The sequence below is a fragment of the Strix uralensis genome, chromosome 4 (assembly GCF_047716275.1).
Source record: "Strix uralensis isolate ZFMK-TIS-50842 chromosome 4, bStrUra1, whole genome shotgun sequence".
Lineage (NCBI taxonomy): Eukaryota > Metazoa > Chordata > Aves > Strigiformes > Strigidae > Strix > Strix uralensis.
This window is the reverse complement of record NC_133975.1, coordinates 89,017,759-89,035,568: the sequence shown is the minus strand read 5'-3', so window position 1 is coordinate 89,035,568 and position 17,810 is coordinate 89,017,759. Positions and strand designations below refer to the sequence as shown.

At 55.3% G+C, this 17,810-nt stretch overlaps 1 long non-coding RNA gene across 1 annotated transcript; it reads right to left on the bottom strand.

Annotated features, from left to right (window-relative positions):
• Window positions 1-1,551: 1,551 nt before the first annotated feature.
• On the bottom strand, window positions 1,552-2,606 carry LOC141942240 (uncharacterized). Its single transcript, XR_012628575.1, has 2 exons — window positions 2,518-2,606; window positions 1,552-1,785 (listed from the first exon to the last, which is right to left on the bottom strand). It is a non-coding gene; the product is annotated as an uncharacterized LOC141942240 (long non-coding RNA).
• Between the last annotated feature and the right edge of the window lie 15,204 nt (window positions 2,607-17,810).

Below are 17,810 nucleotides of genomic sequence, written 5' to 3'. Positions count from 1 at the left end.
GTCAGGGAATGCAAGCATAGGGAGCTGACTGCTCAGCTGCCGCGGGGTCAGGCAACATTTTGCAGCAGAGCTGATGCGGTGGGCTCTGGTTTCACTGATTCTGGAACTAAGGCTCCCCGGCCGGTCTGTGCTCCTGTGTTGGGGCAATCAGAATAAGTGGTCACCCTCCACAGCTGTGCGCATTGCCTGTGTGCGGTAGGGAGCCTTAAGTGTCTTCCTTGGGAGCTGTACACAGTCCAAGCCCTTGGACTCTGTCAGCATTGCCCTTGGCCGACCCCAGTGAGGTGGGCATCACGCTGTCTAAGTGGGGAGCCCTTTGCACAGGGGACAAGTGCCACGACTGCAGAGAGGGGCTCTGGCTGCTCTGGCTCCCGTACGAGCATGAGACTCATTCCCCATCCGTGGCAGGTGCACCCACCCTGACGAAGACGGGGCCTCCTGGCTCTTGAGACAGAGTGGCTGCTGATTGCTTTTTGGTGCCCTTATTCTCAGGTCTTTATGTTACTTGGGGCCCTCAGCCAATGGGAGCTGGTATTGACCAGAGATCAGCTTCATCTTGGGTACAAATGGAGTCCCTTGGAGGGCCAGGTTGAGCTAGTCCCCCCCGGAGCAGCACGCTGCTATCGAGGACTCTCCCTTTGGGTCAGGACGCCGCCCAAGGGAACTCCTTGAGGTTGAGAGCCCTCCCTTTTTCAGTGAGCGATTAAGCGTTCTGGGTTGTCGTTAAACCCTGGGCGTTCATCTAATTGGTTGTGCAGTAAGAGTTTTCGTTTTTCCTCTCGCAGACATTTGGATCTGCTGTGTATGAATAACTGCTGGAGTGCCATTCGAATGTATTTATAATAAAATTTATTTTAATTATTGCCTGTCTCTTTTGGGAGTGCCGCAACAGCGTGCTGGACACGGAGATGATGCTGCTCATTCCCCATCCCCTCTCGTGACCTGCAAGCTCAGGTTCCCATTACCTTCACAAGGGAGACTTAGCACATGCAGCAGCTGAGCCAGGAGATGACTCGGCTGCGGCAGGAGCTGCAGGGGCTGGAGCAGAGGACCCAGGAGCAGAGCGGCTTTGCCTGGAGAGTCCTGCTCTCTGCTGCCTTGCATCAGTGGCAGTTGCGGGCCATTGCTGGAGTCCTGGTCCTGCCAGGAACCAGGACCAGGACCGCAGCTTCCTAAGCACCCCCTGCACCGGCTCCTACCTAGGTGTGAAGAAAAACGCGCTCAGTGAGCTCAGACTGGCTGGTGGTACCTCAGTCACCCCTCCTCTTCGTCATCCCCCGCCCTGGCCCGGCGGCTGTGCCGAATCTGCCGGTGGCAGTAGCGAGGCGGGGGGGGGGATGTGTGGGCGGGTGAAACGGCCGCGCAGGTCACGTGCCGCCGCCGAAATCTGCTGAGTGATGGCCCCCGGCGCCATCTTGGTGCGGGGCAGGGGTGGAGCACGAGCCGGGTGCTTCTGGCCCCCTCTCCCCCCCACTCCCGCCCCAGCCCGGCCCCGTCCCACGCGTGAGGGGCGGCCCCGCGGAGCCCGGTCGCGAAGATCGGCGGGCGCTTTCCCGGCGAAAAGCCCTTTATTACAGTCACTGCCTGTACAGAGGAGCGAGGAGGGAGGGAGCTGGGCGCGCTGAGGAGAGACCGAGGAGCCGCGCCCCTCCCCCGTCCCTCCCCGCCGCCCCCAGCAGGCCCGGCGGCGCAGGCCGAGCCCCACGGGCGGGTCAGACGTAGCCGGGCTTCACCGACAAGCGGCGGCAGTTGGGGCAGCCCCGGGTCCCGTTGGTCTGGAGGCACCTGCAAAGGGAGGAGGTCGGTTCGGGGGGGCTCTGCGTCCCCCAGCGCCCCTCCCGCTGCTGCTCTATGTATTAACCACGGAGCACAGGACAAAGCTCCCTCCCCTCACGGGCAAAGATTTTTTCCACCCGTTCCGTAGAGGCACTTCAGCACGTTCCTCTAACAATTAAGTTCCTGTACTGCCGGAGACAAATGTAGAGCCTCGCCCTAGTTTGATCCTATTTTGGTGTCATGGTGAGGCTGTGTTTTTAAATTGTTAGTTTTCAGAACCGAGTGTTTTGTTACACGTACGTTTCTACTAGAAATACAACGATGGTACAGCTAAGTTCATGGCAGTAGCACAAACAAACCGAACACCTTCTTCACCTCAGTGCACCTCTAGACAAGAGAGAAAGTGGGGGGATTCAGGGGAAAAATCCAAACGGCCCCTGGGAGCGAAGAGCTGATTCCCCCAAGAGGAATTAGATAAGAACCTGTGAACTGGGCCAGGTGAGGACATCAGTGCACAATCATTTAGAGGACAGAAGTGGGAGGGGGATGAGTATTAACGGCTAAACCTCACCCTTCAAGGTCATGAGATTCACGACACCGCAATAGGATCCTGCAGGGCACAGGTCAGCAGGACAAAGACCTGGGGAACAGCATGCATAGGACTGTCCTGCTCTGGACATGAACAGCCCTTTCCTGCGACTAATGTCACGACAAGGATCTTTAGTACTTTCAGCTCATTACTTTAAGTGGAAGAAGTGGGAACAAGGCAGCGCCTGGAGCTGGTTGTTCTTCTCCCCAATGGACTCTCCACACATGCCACAGTACAGCTCTATCTCCTCCACGCATTCATGGAACTTCACTACATGGTCACGCAATTCTCGCTGCTGCCCCTTTGTGCGATAGATCCTTTCACACAGGCAGTGGAGCTTCAGCAGGCCAAGCTGCACGTGAAGGGCAGAAACATAAGAAAAGTGAACAACAGGGTGAAGACAGGCCAGTAACAGGAGGAGTGGAAACCCCTACAGCCCCAGCTAGAGAACTATCAGCACAGAAAGCTGCCCGAGGGGTAGGATCCATGTAAGGACATCTGGTCCCTCAGCACTTCCTGCCATTAACCCTACTTCTCCCTAACACAAAAGGGGGACACCAGGTTTGAGGCACACTCCAGCTCTTTCATCAAGATTGTTTTCCTGCGCTACCCATGACATGCACTGTGTTTCACTTCCCTTCGCCTCCAGCCAGCACACAGCTCAGCTTCTGCTCAGGGCAATCATGTTTTTCAAGAAGAGACCCCTAATCCTCTAGGCTCTCTGCTTGTTTCATACCCCATTTTTACTGCTTCCTATCCCCCTTCGTTTATCCACCTGTGACTCCTCCCTCACTTTTCAGACTTGCACACTGATGATCACCTGCGCAACTGCCCACAACAAAGCAAGTCCCAAGCATCAGCTGGTTAATATGGACACATTAATAAGCAATAACAAGTCTGGATACTTCAATGCTTGGCTTCTTAGGTTGCCTGACAGAAAACTACAGACAGTGCTGAAGAGAAGCTGTAGGATCCTACCTTGTTCCCTAGTCCCTCTGCCAGCTCCTGTGCCTTTTCAATGCTTTCCAGAGCCTGTGAATGGAGAGCACGCATCATCAGTTCTCAGTCTGATATATCAAAACCAGACTTGCATGAGTGCCCTATGGGAATCATTAAAAGAAAAGGGTAAAGAGGTACAGAGTAGAATTTGGGTAAACAAAAGCATCACTGCAACTCTGGAGGTGCAAGATAGCTGTCTGGCAGGTTTCCCTCCCCTCCCAAAAGTTCATCTGTAAGAAAAGCTTGGTTTCTGGAAGACCACAGATAATCCAAGAGCTGCATTTCTGTTCCAGCCACACAGTGCAAAGTAGGGGTATGATGTTGGCAGAGGCTGGTGTTTCCAAGCAGAGAGAACACAGACTTATTTAAACTCGGTCACACATGCTCATTGGGATTGGGACGAAGCACAAGCAAAGCAAGCCTTTTCCCCATCCTACCCTACAGGCTCAGTAATCCTTGGGCAACTCCAATTTCACTTGTAGAGGAGGGGAGGGAAGGGATCAGCACCACCAACACACCACGCTCTTCCATTTTTTCCCTGCTGTTCATATATCCACTTTGTCCTCCTTACACGTGGTGTGATGTAGGAGTGTACTGCTATCTATCTTTTTCAAGCTGAAGGAAAGTATTTAGCATAGCAGCTGTTAAACCAAATGAGTCCCTACTTTCCCCTAGATGCCACAGTGTTCTTCACTGTTCTGATCATCAGTCTCTGTTTTCCAGAACTACCGAGATCTGCTTCAGATTGTCCACGGGGAAGATGATGTCTCCCCTGTGATGCAGTTCAGGAGGTACATTATAAAATTTCTACCCTATAATTTTCCATTGCTGCTATTCTAGGAGACGAAAACCAGATGAGATGAAAGAATGCACTTTGAATGTGGAGGAGATGGCAGTAGACTTGTGCTGGCAGCAACAGCCTAGGATAAGGAACTTGTAGAAGAGGGAAGCAGGAACTGAAGGCTAGCAGGTAGAACATAACCAAGAGCTGTGCCTAGGAAGAGTGACTGGAAAACCCTGAAATTAATGACCGGCACTGAGAATCAAAGTGAAGCATGTGGGGTGGGAGAAGAGATGCTGAGAAGTCCAGGGAGCAGTTTGTCTTGGACAGGAACATGAGACTGCACAAGAGTCTGGGCAAGCAGGCTACGCCAGCAGCCTGGGAAGATCTGCAACACTAATGACTACATGCAAATGAAAGGAAACAGACTAACTGGCCAAGGAGACCGGGAAGATGGAGGAAGCTAGGACAAGAACAGGGAATCTGCAAGTGGAAAGTTAGCAAACTGCTTTATTAGGTAACTGATACTGGGACGAGTAGCATGAGAAATGGAAACTGGGACTGGCAAGATGAGGAACAGGCTTGGGCGAGTATTCGGGACTGTGACATTTGGGTAGGCCACATTTGGGGCAATGGGCATAAGGTCCCTGACCCACCAGGGCAGACTTTCCTCTAAAGCCTGGAACAGAATACAAGATTCATCTATTCATTCTCTTCTTTCGTGGGTTTTGGTAAGATGAGGACTCTGTGCAAATCCCTCACAGGTGAGAACTGCTTGTGATAACAGAGGGTGACAATGACTGGTGGTGGATGTAGGGGTTTGATAAGTGCTCTGAAAAGAGCAGAGCTCCAGCCAATGCTGCAAAATCCTCATCCAGCACATGGGCCCCATTCTGGGCCCCATTCTGGGCCACTGCTGGACTCCTGGTTCTGCTCCTCGGGCTGTGCTAGTGGCTCAGGAAAAGGAACCACTGGGTTGGACAGCAGTGGCGGAGAGCTCCAGCAAATGCTCCAAGTCGACATACAGCACTTACACTTGGTTGGTGACGAGCTGGAGGAGGCCACACGTGAGCTCATTCAGGAGCGTGTGGGGCACTGAGCCAGGAGACTGCTCGGTCGAGCAGGAGCTACCGGAGCCGGAGCAGAGGACCAAGGAGCAGAGCGGCTCTGCCTAGCGAGCCCTGGTCTTTTCTGCCTTGCAGCAGTGGCCATTCTGGGCCACGGCTGGACTCCTGGTCCTGCTCCTCAGGCTCTCCTGGTGGTGGCTCAGGAAAAGGAACTGCTGGGTTGGACAGCAGTAGAAAAGAGGAGAGCTCCAGCAAATGCTGCAAATCCTCATCCAGCACATGCACTTGATTGGTGACGAGCTGGATGAGGCCACACGTGAGCACATTCAGGAGCGTGTGGGGCAGCTGAGCCAGGCGATTCCTCGGCTGCTGTAGCAGCTACAGGAGCTGGAGTAGTGGAGGCAGGAGCAGAGCAGCTTTGCCTGGCAAGCCCTGCTCTTTTCTGCCTTGCATCAGTGGCAGTTCTGTGCCTCTGCTGGACTCCTGGTCCTGCTCCTCAGGCTCTGCTGCTGGTGGCTCAGGAAAAGGAACCGCTGGGTTTGACATCAGCGGCAACAGGGAGAGCTCCAGCAAATGCTGCAAATCCTCATCCAGCACATGCACTTGATTGGTGACGAGCTGGATGAGGCCACGTGTGAGCGCATTCAGGAGCGTGTGGGGCAGCTGAGCCAGGAGATGACTTGGCTGCTGCAGGACATGCAGGACCTGGACCAGAGGACCCAGGAGCAGACTGGCTTTGGCTGGCGAGCCCTGCTCTTCTCTGCCTTGCAGCAGAGGCAGTACTGGGACACTGCTGGTCTCCTGGTCCTGCTACTGGGGATCTGCTGGTGACTTAGGAAAAGGAACCGCTGTATTGGACAGCAGTAGAAAAGAGGAGAGCTCCAGCAAATGCTGCAAATCCTCATCCAGCACATGCACTTGATTGGTGATGAGCAGGATGAGGCCACACCTGAGTGCATTCAGGAGCATGTGGGGCAGCTGAGCCAGGAGATGACTTGGCTGCTGCAGGACATGCAGGACCTGGACCAGAGGACCCAGGAGCAGACTGGCTTTGGCTGGCGAGCCCTGCTCTTCTCTGCCTTGCAGCAGAGGCAGTTCTGGGACACTGCTGGTCTCCTGGTCCTGCTCCTCGGGCTCTGCTGATGGTGGCTCAGGAAAAGGAACCTCTGGGTTTGACATCAGCGGCAACAGGGAGAGCTCCAGGAAATGCTGCAAATCCTCATCCAGCACATGCACTTGATTGGTGATGAACTGGATGAGGCCACACGTGAGCACGTTCAGGAGCGTGTGGGTCAGCTGAGCCAGGAGATTTCTCGGCTGCTGTAGCAGCTACAGGAGCTGGAGCAGTGGACCCAGGAGCAGAGCAGCTTTGCATGGCAAGCCGTGCTCTTTTCTGCCTTGCATCAGTGGCAGTTCTGGACCTGTGCTGGTCTCCTGGTCCTGGTCCTGCTCCTCGGGCTCTGCTGCTGGTTGCTCAAAAAAAGGAACCTCTGGGTTTGACATCAGCGGCAACAGGGAGAGCTCCAGCAAATGCTGCAAATCCTCATCCAGCACATGCACGTGATTGGTGACGAGCTGGATGAGGCCACGTGTGAGCGCATTCAGGAGCGTGTGGGGCAGCTGAGCCAGGAAATTCCTTGGCTGAGCAGGAACTGCTGGAGCAGGGGACCCAGGAGCAGAGTGGCTTTGCCTAGCGAGCCCTGGTCTTTTCAGCCTTGCATCAGTGGCAGTTCTGGGCCACCGCTGGTCTCCTGGTCCTGCTCCTTGGGATCTGCTGGTGGCTCAGGAAAAGGAACTGCTGGGTTGGACAGCAGTAGAAAAGAGGAGAGCTCCAGCAAATGCTGCAAATCCTCATCCAGCACATGCACTTGATTGGTGACGAGCAGGATGAGGCCACACCTGAGTGCATTCAGGAGCATGTGGGGCAGCTGAGCCAGGAGATTCCTCGGCTGCTGCAGCAGCTACAGGAGCTGGAGCAGTGGACCAAGGAGCAGAGCGGCTCTGCCTGGCAAGCCCTGCTCTTTTCTGCCTTGCAGCCGTGGCAGTTCTGTGCCTCTGCTGGACTCCTGGTCCTGCTCCTCGGGCTCTGCTGATGGTGGCTCAGGAAAAGGAACTGCTGAATTGGACAGCAGTAGAAAAGAGGAGAGCTCCAGCAAATGCTGCAAATCCTCATCCAGCACATGCACTTGATTGGTGACGAGCAGGATGAGGCCACACCTGAGTGCATTCAGGAGCGTGTGGGGCACCTGAGCCAGGAAATTCTTTGGCTGAGCAGGAGCTGCCGGAGCTGGCGCAGTGGACCAAGGAGCAGAGCGGCTTTGCCTGGCAAGCCCTGCTCTTTCTTGCCTTGCATCAGTGTCCGTTCTGGGCCATTGCTGGGCTCCTGGTCCTGCTTCTCAGGCCCTCCTGGTGGTGGCTCAGGAAAAGGAACCGCTGGGTTGGACAGCAGTGGAAAAGAGGAGAGCTCCAGCAAATGCTGCAAATCCTCATCCAGCACATGCACTTGATTGGTGACGAGCTGGATGAGGCCACACGTGAGCGCATACAGAAACGTGTGGGGTAGCTGAGCCAGGAGATTGCTCGTCTGAGCAGGAGCTGCAGGAGCTGGAGCAGAGGACCAAGGAGCAGAGCAGCTTTTCCCTGGCCAGCCCTGCTCTTTGCTGCCTTGCATCAGAGGCAGTTCTGTGCCTCTGCTGGACTCCTGGTCCTGCTAATCGGGCTCTGCTGCTGGTTGCTCAAAAAAAGGAACCGCTGGGTTTGACATCAGTGGCAACAGGGAGAGCTCCAGCAAATGCTGCAAATCCTCATCCAGCACATGCACGTGATTGGTGACGAGCTGGATGAGGCCACGTGTGAGCGCATTCAGGAGCGTGTGGGGCAGCTGAGCCAGGAGATGACTTGGCTGCTGCAGGACATGCAGGACCTGGAGCAGAGGACCCAGGAGCACAGTGGCTTTGTCTGGAAAGCCCTGCTCTTCTCTGCCTTGCAGCAGAGGCAGTTCTGGGACACTGCTTGTCTCCTGGTCCTGCTACTCAGGATCTGCTGGAGGCTCAGGAAAAGGAGCCGCTGTATTGGACAGCAGTAGAAAAGAGGAGAGCTCCAGCAAATGCTGCAAATCCTCATCCAGCACATGCACTTGATTGTGATGAGCTGGACAAGGCCACGCGTGACCACGTTCAGGAGCGTATGGGGCAGCTGAGTCAGGCGATGACTCAGCTGCTGCAGGAGCTGGAGCAGAGGAGCCAGAGCGGCTTTGCCTGGCGAGCCCTGCTCTTTGCTGCCTTGCCGCAGTGGCAGTTCTGGGCCACTGCTGGACTCCTGGTCCTGTTCCTCGGGCTCTGCTGCTGGTGGCTCAGGAAAAGGAACCGCTGGGTTGGAGAGCAGCGGCGAAGAGGAGAGCTCCAGCAGAACTGAGCACGCAGGTCACGGAGAAGACATTGCTCAGTTGGCGCTGGGAATTACTGCCTCACCTCTCCTCCACACAGAAGCTACTCTGGGGCATCTGACCCGATGCAGCTGAAGAGGCCGTTGCAAGGAGGCTGGTGACAGAGACTTCTGTTACCACCTGGACAGCAACCGCCCCCACCTCTTCAAGAGCGTCCATTGCCTCTGGGAGCTTTACCTTTTATTGCAGAGTTTCAATAAATGGCATGTCTGAACAAACACTGCGTCTGTGAGGGACCGTGCATCCCGTTGTCAGGGAATGCAAGCATAGGGAGCTGACTGCTCAGCTGCCGCGGGGTCAGGCAACATTTTGCAGCAGAGCTGATGCGGTGGGCTCTGGTTTCACTGATTCTGGAACTAAGGCTCCCCGGCCGGTCTGTGCTCCTGTGTTGGGGCAATCAGAATAAGTGGTCACCCTCCACAGCTGTGCGCATTGCCTGTGTGCGGTAGGGAGCCTTAAGTGTCTTCCTTGGGAGCTGTACACAGTCCAAGCCCTTGGACTCTGTCAGCATTGCCCTTGGCCGACCCCAGTGAGGTGGGCATCACGCTGTCTAAGTGGGGAGCCCTTTGCACAGGGGACAAGTGCCACGACTGCAGAGAGGGGCTCTGGCTGCTCTGGCTCCCGTACGAGCATGAGACTCATTCCCCATCCGTGGCAGGTGCACCCACCCTGACGAAGACGGGGCCTCCTGGCTCTTGAGACAGAGTGGCTGCTGATTGCTTTTTGGTGCCCTTATTCTCAGGTCTTTATGTTACTTGGGGCCCTCAGCCAATGGGAGCTGGTATTGACCAGAGATCAGCTTCATCTTGGGTACAAATGGAGTCCCTTGGAGGGCCAGGTTGAGCTAGTCCCCCCCGGAGCAGCACGCTGCTATCGAGGACTCTCCCTTTGGGTCAGGACGCCGCCCAAGGGAACTCCTTGAGGTTGAGAGCCCTCCCTTTTTCAGTGAGCGATTAAGCGTTCTGGGTTGTCGTTAAACCGTGGGCGTTCATCTAATTGGTTGTGCAGTAAGAGTTTTCGTTTTTCCTCTCGCAGACATTTGGATCTGCTGTGTATGAATAACTGCTGGAGTGCCATTCGAATGTATTTATAATAAAATTTATTTTAATTATTGCCTGTCTCTTTTGGGAGTGCCGCAACAGCGTGCTGGACACGGAGATGATGCTGCTCATTCCCCATCCCCTCTCGTGACCTGCAAGCTCAGGTTCCCATTACCTTCACAAGGGAGACTTAGCACATGCAGCAGCTGAGCCAGGAGATGACTCGGCTGCGGCAGGAGCTGCAGGGGCTGGAGCAGAGGACCCAGGAGCAGAGCGGCTTTGCCTGGAGAGTCCTGCTCTCTGCTGCCTTGCATCAGTGGCAGTTGCGGGCCATTGCTGGAGTCCTGGTCCTGCCAGGAACCAGGACCAGGACCGCAGCTTCCTAAGCACCCCCTGCACCGGCTCCTACCTAGGTGTGAAGAAAAATGCCCTCTGGTTGCAGAACTCAGTGAGCTCAGACTGGCTGGTGGTACCTCAGTCGCGTTGCTACAGTCTGAAGGTGCTGTCCTTCAGCCGCTCCTGCGGCCTGTTTTCCCCTCTGGCAGTAGGACAGTGGGCTGATCCCGAGAGTGGGATGGAGATATTTGGGGAGAGTCTGATGAAAGTAGCTCGGAGGAAAGAGAGGAATTGCAGGAAAGAAATGTGTGACCTGTCATTAAAAGAGAAAGGCATAGGGGTCCTCAAGGTGGGAAGCCCCGAACCAGCGTCCGTACAACCCCCTGGGCAGGACCCCAGCTTACTGACCTTCAGGTGAAGTTTTCGTGTAAGCCGGGTGAAACTGAAGCCGAGTATTTGTGGAGGGTTTCTTGAATGGGGAGGATGGAATTCTGTTGAGTGATGACGAGGCGGGAGGTTTCTGGGGTCCCGGCATGTTTTTGAGTGAAGGACCAGCCCGTAACCTGTCGATACCATCTCGAGTGGCTTACTGGGCTGGGGGGTGGGCCCTAAGGAGAGGGGGGAACCTGTTACCATCAAGGTGAAGGGACTGTCGGAGCTGGCGGAGGGACTACAAAAGGCGGCTGGCATTCAGGCGATGGGTGAGAGGGGGGGTATGGGATACCGCTTGCCGTGCCGGTGGATCCCAGCCCCCTTAGAGCTCTTATTAGAGGGCTCCCGGGTGCCTTGAAGATACGTGTCCAGTCCCTCAGAGGAAGGGTGCAAAGAGCTATTGAATGCAACCAGCGAACCCCCCCCCCCGGCCCTCGCGTGCGCGTGTTAACACGGGCAGAAGCATTCCAGGATCCGGCTGCTGCTGGGCGGGAGATGGGCTGGGCTGAGCCTGGGGGCAGTGGGGACGGAAGCTGGAGGGTTCGGCCAGTCAGTTCAAAACTCCGCCCTGAGCAGCCTCCTCGTAGGGAGTTTAAACCGCCCCGGGATAATTCAGGTCGATTTTATGATTCAGGAAGGAATCCTCTTTGGCGGAAGGCGTGGGCACTGGGGGTACGCCGGGCAATATCACATGGGCAATCTGCTGGTAATAGCTCGAAGTTGTTGCGGTTGCTGGAGGGGAGAACTCGCGCACAAAGGAAAAATAGTAGGGTTTGATGTTTTGGCAGGCCAACAATGGTGTTGACCAGATGGCAGAGTGTGGAGTTTTGGAGTTAGGGGGATAGAAGTTGCCCGTGTCTCTCAATATCCATTGCCAACTGCTGCCAAAGAGGGTATTTTTGAGGTGATTAATGATATTGTAAGAAGATTATAAATCGTGCACATTCCCCTTCAAATTCTCCAGTGTGGCCAGTCCGCAAACCAAACGGAAGGTGGCAATTAGCGGAAGGTGGATTATGGGCGGCTGAATGCCCATCCATGCCCTTTGTCAGCTGCGGGGCCTGGCGCGGCTGGGCTGGGCGCAGCCCTGCAGGAGCGTGCCCGCCAGGTCTGGGACGGGCTCTTTGTGGTTCCTTTGTAGGAAGCAAAGAGAGATGGCCTTGCTCCCACGTGGGAGGGCGTGCAATTTACACTTGCACAAGGTCTTCTCCAGGGATATCGGCACTTGCCGACAACTGCTTGCTATGCACTGGCTCAAAAGCTCACTAACACCAGGCCCGGAGAAGGGGTTAAGATCTCTGGAAGCCGCCGTGCGGTGGGAGTCGCGCAGTGAGAAACTGCGAGGAAGTGCTGTGTGCAATTAGATCATTCTTGCCACACGTGGCAGATAGAGAAGGAAACACCCAAATCCATTTAATCAGGTAGCAGGAGCCACTTTACTGCCGGGGTGGTCCAGGAGTGGGCACACAAGGAATACAGGGGGTTTGCACACCCCGTGCTGTCCTCAGGCTAACGGGCATTGTCGACGTGCTTGGGAAGCCTTAGGGAAAGGTGGAAAAACTCACCCTATTAGTGCCCCATGGAGAATTACTAATTTTTAACTTGACGCCCGGGTTCTGATCCAAGGCCTAGTTCTGTTTTTTTGTTAGGATCTGGGAGGAACAGATGACTTTGGCATCCTGCTTGGCAATGGGGATCCATCTGGACAATCAAGACTTGGGCGACAACGTGGTGGCAAATGAATCTTGTGAAACTGGCAGCATTCAGAGGAATGTGATTGAACTTGGTGCTGTTGTGTTCATGCCACTTTAGATCAACAAATAAAGAAAATGGCAAGAGGCAATTGTTGCTCTATTAAGCATTAATTGGTTAATTGGATATGTTTCAATCTTCCTTGTTAGAATGGTCAATCAGCTTCCTTCAATCTTCATTGTAAGACATTGTATAGTTGTTTTTTTTAAGGTTTGACTGTATAAACATCTAGGAGTGACCATCCACAATGAGTATGGAGACTCACTGGGACTGCACCCCCTTTTAACCTTGGAGGCAAGAGGTGACTGTGAAACAAAGAACTTCACTCAACAGCCAGAATTCAGTTTAACTGTTACGCAGGTATTCTTATTCGCAGCGCTGGGCAGCGCTGGCCATCGTTCCACCACGAGTGCCGCACCGATTAACAAAACACTCTGACTAATAGACACAAAAAGCATACATGCTCATCAGATTTCTTAGAAAAGGCAGTCTTATGCTAAGGGGTTCTCAGAATTCATTTACATAGTCTGAGCATGCGTAGTAAAAATAGAGTGAGGGTCTTCTCCCCTCCTTAGTGGTCCACAGAGTCTTCCTCACACTGTCCGTTAGTTGAACTTTAGGTTTCTCGTGTCCGTATATGGTCACAGGGTTACCTCCTCCGTCCTTCAGCTCCTGTTTGTTCCAAGGGGGTTAGTTTAGACCGGCTTCCAGTCGCTTATCTTGACACTGGCGTCTTCTTAGACACTTGCTTTTTAAATTCCTGCTATTAGGGATGTACTCAGGGAACTTTTCAGCCTGTCCAAGGTCTGTCTTATCTCCACTAGGCCAGGAGTTACATCTTACAAGTGGGTAATGACTACAGAGGGTAGTTAGGAAGAAAGTATAAATGAAATCACATACATTGCAGCAAAACACAGGAAAAAAATCAAAGCTAGTAAAACGCAAGAGATGGTTCACGTTAAAACTAGAAGTCCTACTTTACAGGTACAGGGGTACATTAGCAATTTCAAGTATACTTGTAGCAACTTCCCTTCCTTGCCACCACCTGTATTATGGTGGTTTTTCATTACAGCACTTCTCTGCCAAACAAATGAGTCGCTTCCCATCAAAGATGATCTTTGCACTGCTTTCCCTTCGCGCGGTCGCTGGCCGTGGTGGCGATTTCACATGGGGCGAGAAACTCCCTGGCAGCTGCGGCTGGGCAGGGACCAAGCGAGAGGCACCGCTGATGTGCCTCCCTCCGTGTGTTCACTGGGGTCCGGGTGGAGAATCTGCCCATCCCAGACACTCCCCGGGGAGTCGGTACCGCAGAACGGAACATGCTGGACACGGACAAGTCGGTGCTCTGTCGGCAGTGGGAGTTGCCCACCGGGAAACCTCCAGCTGCACCCCCTCATCAGCCTTGGGAAATGTCTCTTTGGAAGCAACGTCCTCTCGCAGCGGCACAGCAGGAACAGAGAACCTGCCATGGACAGGCCCCATCCCAGCCCCAGGATATGCACCGCCCACACCCATCAGTGTCATGAAGGCACCAAGAGCACACCCACAACCACCAGCTCAGAGGCCAGCACCAAGGGAGCCGATTCCATGTCACGGCATGGGATCTCAAGGAGCGAAGCATGCACGGGTCACGTCACCTGACCATAGGCTTGCTAAGGGCTTTGTAAAGGAGTCCCCGGGAGCACCGTCTGCGGGGTGGGTCTGTACTTTGTGGGTGTCGGGTCTTTGGCCGCCCGGGCAAGTGGCGAGTCGCTGAGCCGGGCTGGGGCTGAAGTTCCGGGGCTGTGCAGCGGGCGTGGCTGTGATGCGCTCTGGCCACTGTGACATCACAATGGGTGATGGTTATAAGAGGCATCAGCCGGCAGCGCTGCCCCAGTGCGTCCTGGGCCAACAGTGAGTGCACACGCGGCGGGAGGGAGGCTGGGCTGGGCGAGGGCCGGGGTAGAAACGCAGCCCCCGGGGGGGTGGGTTCTCACCCTGCAGCCAGGGCCCAGCTGCTTGCAGAAGCGCCTTTGGCAGGGCCTGGTGACGACACCGCCAGGACTGCGCGCAGGCCTTGCTGCCTCGCCCCCTCTCCTACCTGCCCCCAGCTCCCTGCGGCTGCTGTCCCCGCTCCCCCCGCCACCGTCTCCCTGCCTCCCGGCAGGACCGAACCCCTTCTCTCCTTCCTCCTGCAGGCCATGGCTGCCACACAATTCTTCATCTCGTTGCTGCAAGTCCTCATCCAGCACATGCCTTTGATCGAGGACGAGCTGGACGAGGCCACGCGTGACCACGTTCGGGAGCGTGTGGGGCAGCTGAGCCAGGCGATGACTCAGCTGCTGCAGGAGCTGGAGCAGAGGAGCCAGAGCGGCTTTGCCTGGCGAGCCCTGCTCTTTGCTGCCTTGCCGCAGTGGCAGTTCTGGGCCACTGCTGGACTCCTGGTCCTGTTCCTCGGGCTCTGCTGCTGGTGGCTCAGGAAAAGGAACCGCTGGGTTGGAGAGCAGCGGCGAAGAGGAGAGCTCCAGCAGAACTGAGCACGCAGGTCACGGAGAAGACATTGCTCAGTTGGCGCTGGGAATTACTGCCTCACCTCTCCTCCACACAGAAGCTACTCTGGGGCATCTGACCCGATGCAGCTGAAGAGGCCGTTGCAAGGAGGCTGGTGACAGAGACTTCTGTTACCACCTGGACAGCAACCGCCCCCACCTCTTCAAGAGCGTCCATTGCCTCTGGGAGCTTTACCTTTTATTGCAGAGTTTCAATAAATGGCATGTCTGAACAAACACTGCGTCTGTGAGGGACTGTGCATCCCGTTGTCAGGGAATGCAAGCATAGGGAGCTGACAGCTGCCGCGGGGTCAGGCAACATTTTGCAGCAGAGCTGATGCGGTGGGCTCTGGTTTCACTGATTCTGGAACTAAGGCTCCCCGGCCGGTCTGTGCTCCTGTGTTGGGGCAATCGGAATAAGTGGTCACCCTCCACAGCTGTGCGCATTGCCTGTGTGCGGTAGGGAGCCTTAAGTGTCTTCCTTGGGAGCTGTACACAGTCCAAGCCCTTGGACTCTGTCAGCATTGCCCTTGGCCGACCCCAGTGAGGTGGGCATCACGCTGTCTAAGTGGGGAGCCCTTTGCACAGGGGACAAGTGCCACGACTGCAGAGAGGGGCTCTGGCTGCTCTGGCTCCCGTACGAGCATGAGACTCATTCCCCATCCGTGGCAGGTGCACCCACCCTGACGAAGACGGGGCCTCCTGGCTCTTGAGACAGAGTGGCTGCTGATTGCTTTTTGGTGCCCTTATTCTCAGGTCTTTATGTTACTTGGGGCCCTCAGCCAATGGGAGCTGGTATTGACCAGAGATCAGCTTCATCTTGGGTACAAATGGAGTCCCTTGGAGGGCCAGGTTGAGCTAGTCCCCCCCGGAGCAGCACGCTGCTATCGAGGACTCTCCCTTTGGGTCAGGACGCCGCCCAAGGGAACTCCTTGAGGTTGAGAGCCCTCCCTTTTTCAGTGAGCGATTAAGCGTTCTGGGTTGTCGTTAAATCCTGGGCGTTCATCTAATTGGTTGTGCAGTAAGAGTTTTCGTTTTTCCTCTCGCAGACATTTGGATCTGCTGTGTATGAATAACTGCTGGAGTGCCATTCGAATGTATTTATAATAAAATTTATTTTAATTATTGCCTGTCTCTTTTGGGAGTGCCGCAACAGCGTGCTGGACACGGAGATGATGCTGCTCATTCCCCATCCCCTCTCGTGACCTGCAAGCTCAGGTTCCCATTACCTTCACAAGGGAGACTTAGCACATGCAGCAGCTGAGCCAGGAGATGACTCGGCTGCGGCAGGAGCTGCAGGGGCTGGAGCAGAGGACCCAGGAGCAGAGCGGCTTTGCCTGGAGAGTCCTGCTCTCTGCTGCCTTGCATCAGTGGCAGTTGCGGGCCATTGCTGGAGTCCTGGTCCTGCCAGGAACCAGGACCAGGACCGCAGCTTCCTAAGCACCCCCTGCACCGGCTCCTACCTAGGTGTGAAGAAAAATGCCCTCTGGTTGCAGAACTCAGTGAGCTCAGACTGGCTGGTGGTACCTCAGTCGTGTTGCTACAGTCTGAAGGTGCTGTCCTTCAGCCGCTCCTGCGGCCTGTTTTCCCCTCTGGCAGTAGGACAGTGGGCTGATCCCGAGAGTGGGATGGAGATATTTGGGGAGAGTCTGATGAAGGTAGCTCGGAGGAAAGAGAGGAATTGCAGGAAAGAAATGTGCGACCTGTCATTAAAAGAGAAAGGCATAGGGGTCCTCAAGGTGGGAAGCCCCGAACCAGCGTCCGTACAACCCCCTGGGCAGGACCCCAGCTTACTGACCTTCAGGTGAAGTTTTCGTGTAAGCCGGGTGAAACTGAAGCCGAGTATTTGTGGAGGGTTTCTTGAATGGGGAGGATGGAATTCTGTTGAGTGATGACGAGGCGGGAGGTTTCTGGGGTCCCGGCATGTTTTTGAGTGAAGGACCAGCCCGTAACCCGTCGATACCATCTCGAGTGGCTTACTGGGCTGGGGGGTGGACCCTAAGGAGAGGGGGGAACCTGTTACCATCAAGGTGAAGGGACTGTCAGAGCTGGCGGAGGGACTACAAAAGGCGGCTGGCATTCAGGCGATGGGTGAGAGGGGGGGTATGGGATACCGCTTGCCGTGCCGGTGGATCCCAGCCCCCTTAGAGCTCTTATTAGAGGGCTCCCGGGTGCCTTGAAGATACGTGTCCAGTCCCTCAGAGGAAGGGTGCAAAGAGCTATTGAATGCAACCAGCGAACCCCCCCCCGGCCCTCGCGTGCGCGTGTTAACACGGGCAGAAGCGTTCCAGGATCCGGCTGCTGCTGGGCGGGAGATGGGCTGGGCTGAGCCGGGGGGGCGGTGGGGACGGAAGCCGGAGGGTTCGGCCAGTCAGTTCAAAACTCCGCCCCGAGCAGCCTCCTCGTAGGGAGTTTAAACCGCCCCGGGATAATTCAGGTCGATTTTATGATTCAGGAAGGAATCCTCTTTGGCGGAAGGCGTGGGCACTGGGGGTACGCCGGGCAATATCACATGGGCAATCTGCTGGTAATAGCTCGAAGTTGTTGCGGTTGCTGGAGGGGAGAACTCGCGCACAAAGGAAAAATAGTAGGGTTTGATGTTTTGGCAGGCCAACAATGGTGTTGACCAGATGGCAGAGTGTGGAGTTTTGGAGTTAGGGGGATAGAAGTTGCCCGTGTCTCTCAATATCCATTGCCAACTGCTGCCAAAGAGGGTATTTTTGAGGTGATTAATGATATTGTAAGAAGATTATAAATCGTGCACATTCCCCTTCAAATTCTCCGGTGTGGCCAGTCCGCAAACCAAACGGAAGGTGGCAATTAGCGGAAGGTGGATTATGGGCGGCTGAATGCCCATCCATGCCCTTTGTCAGCTGCGGGGCCTGGCGCGGCTGGGCTGGGCGCAGCCCTGCAGGAGCGCGCCCGCCAGGTCTGGGACGGGCTCTTTGTGGTTCCTTTGTAGGAAGCAAAGAGAGATGGCCTTGCTCCCACGTGGGAGGGCGTGCAATTTACACTTGCACAAGGTCTTCTCCAGGGATATCGGCACTTGCCGACAACTGCTTGCT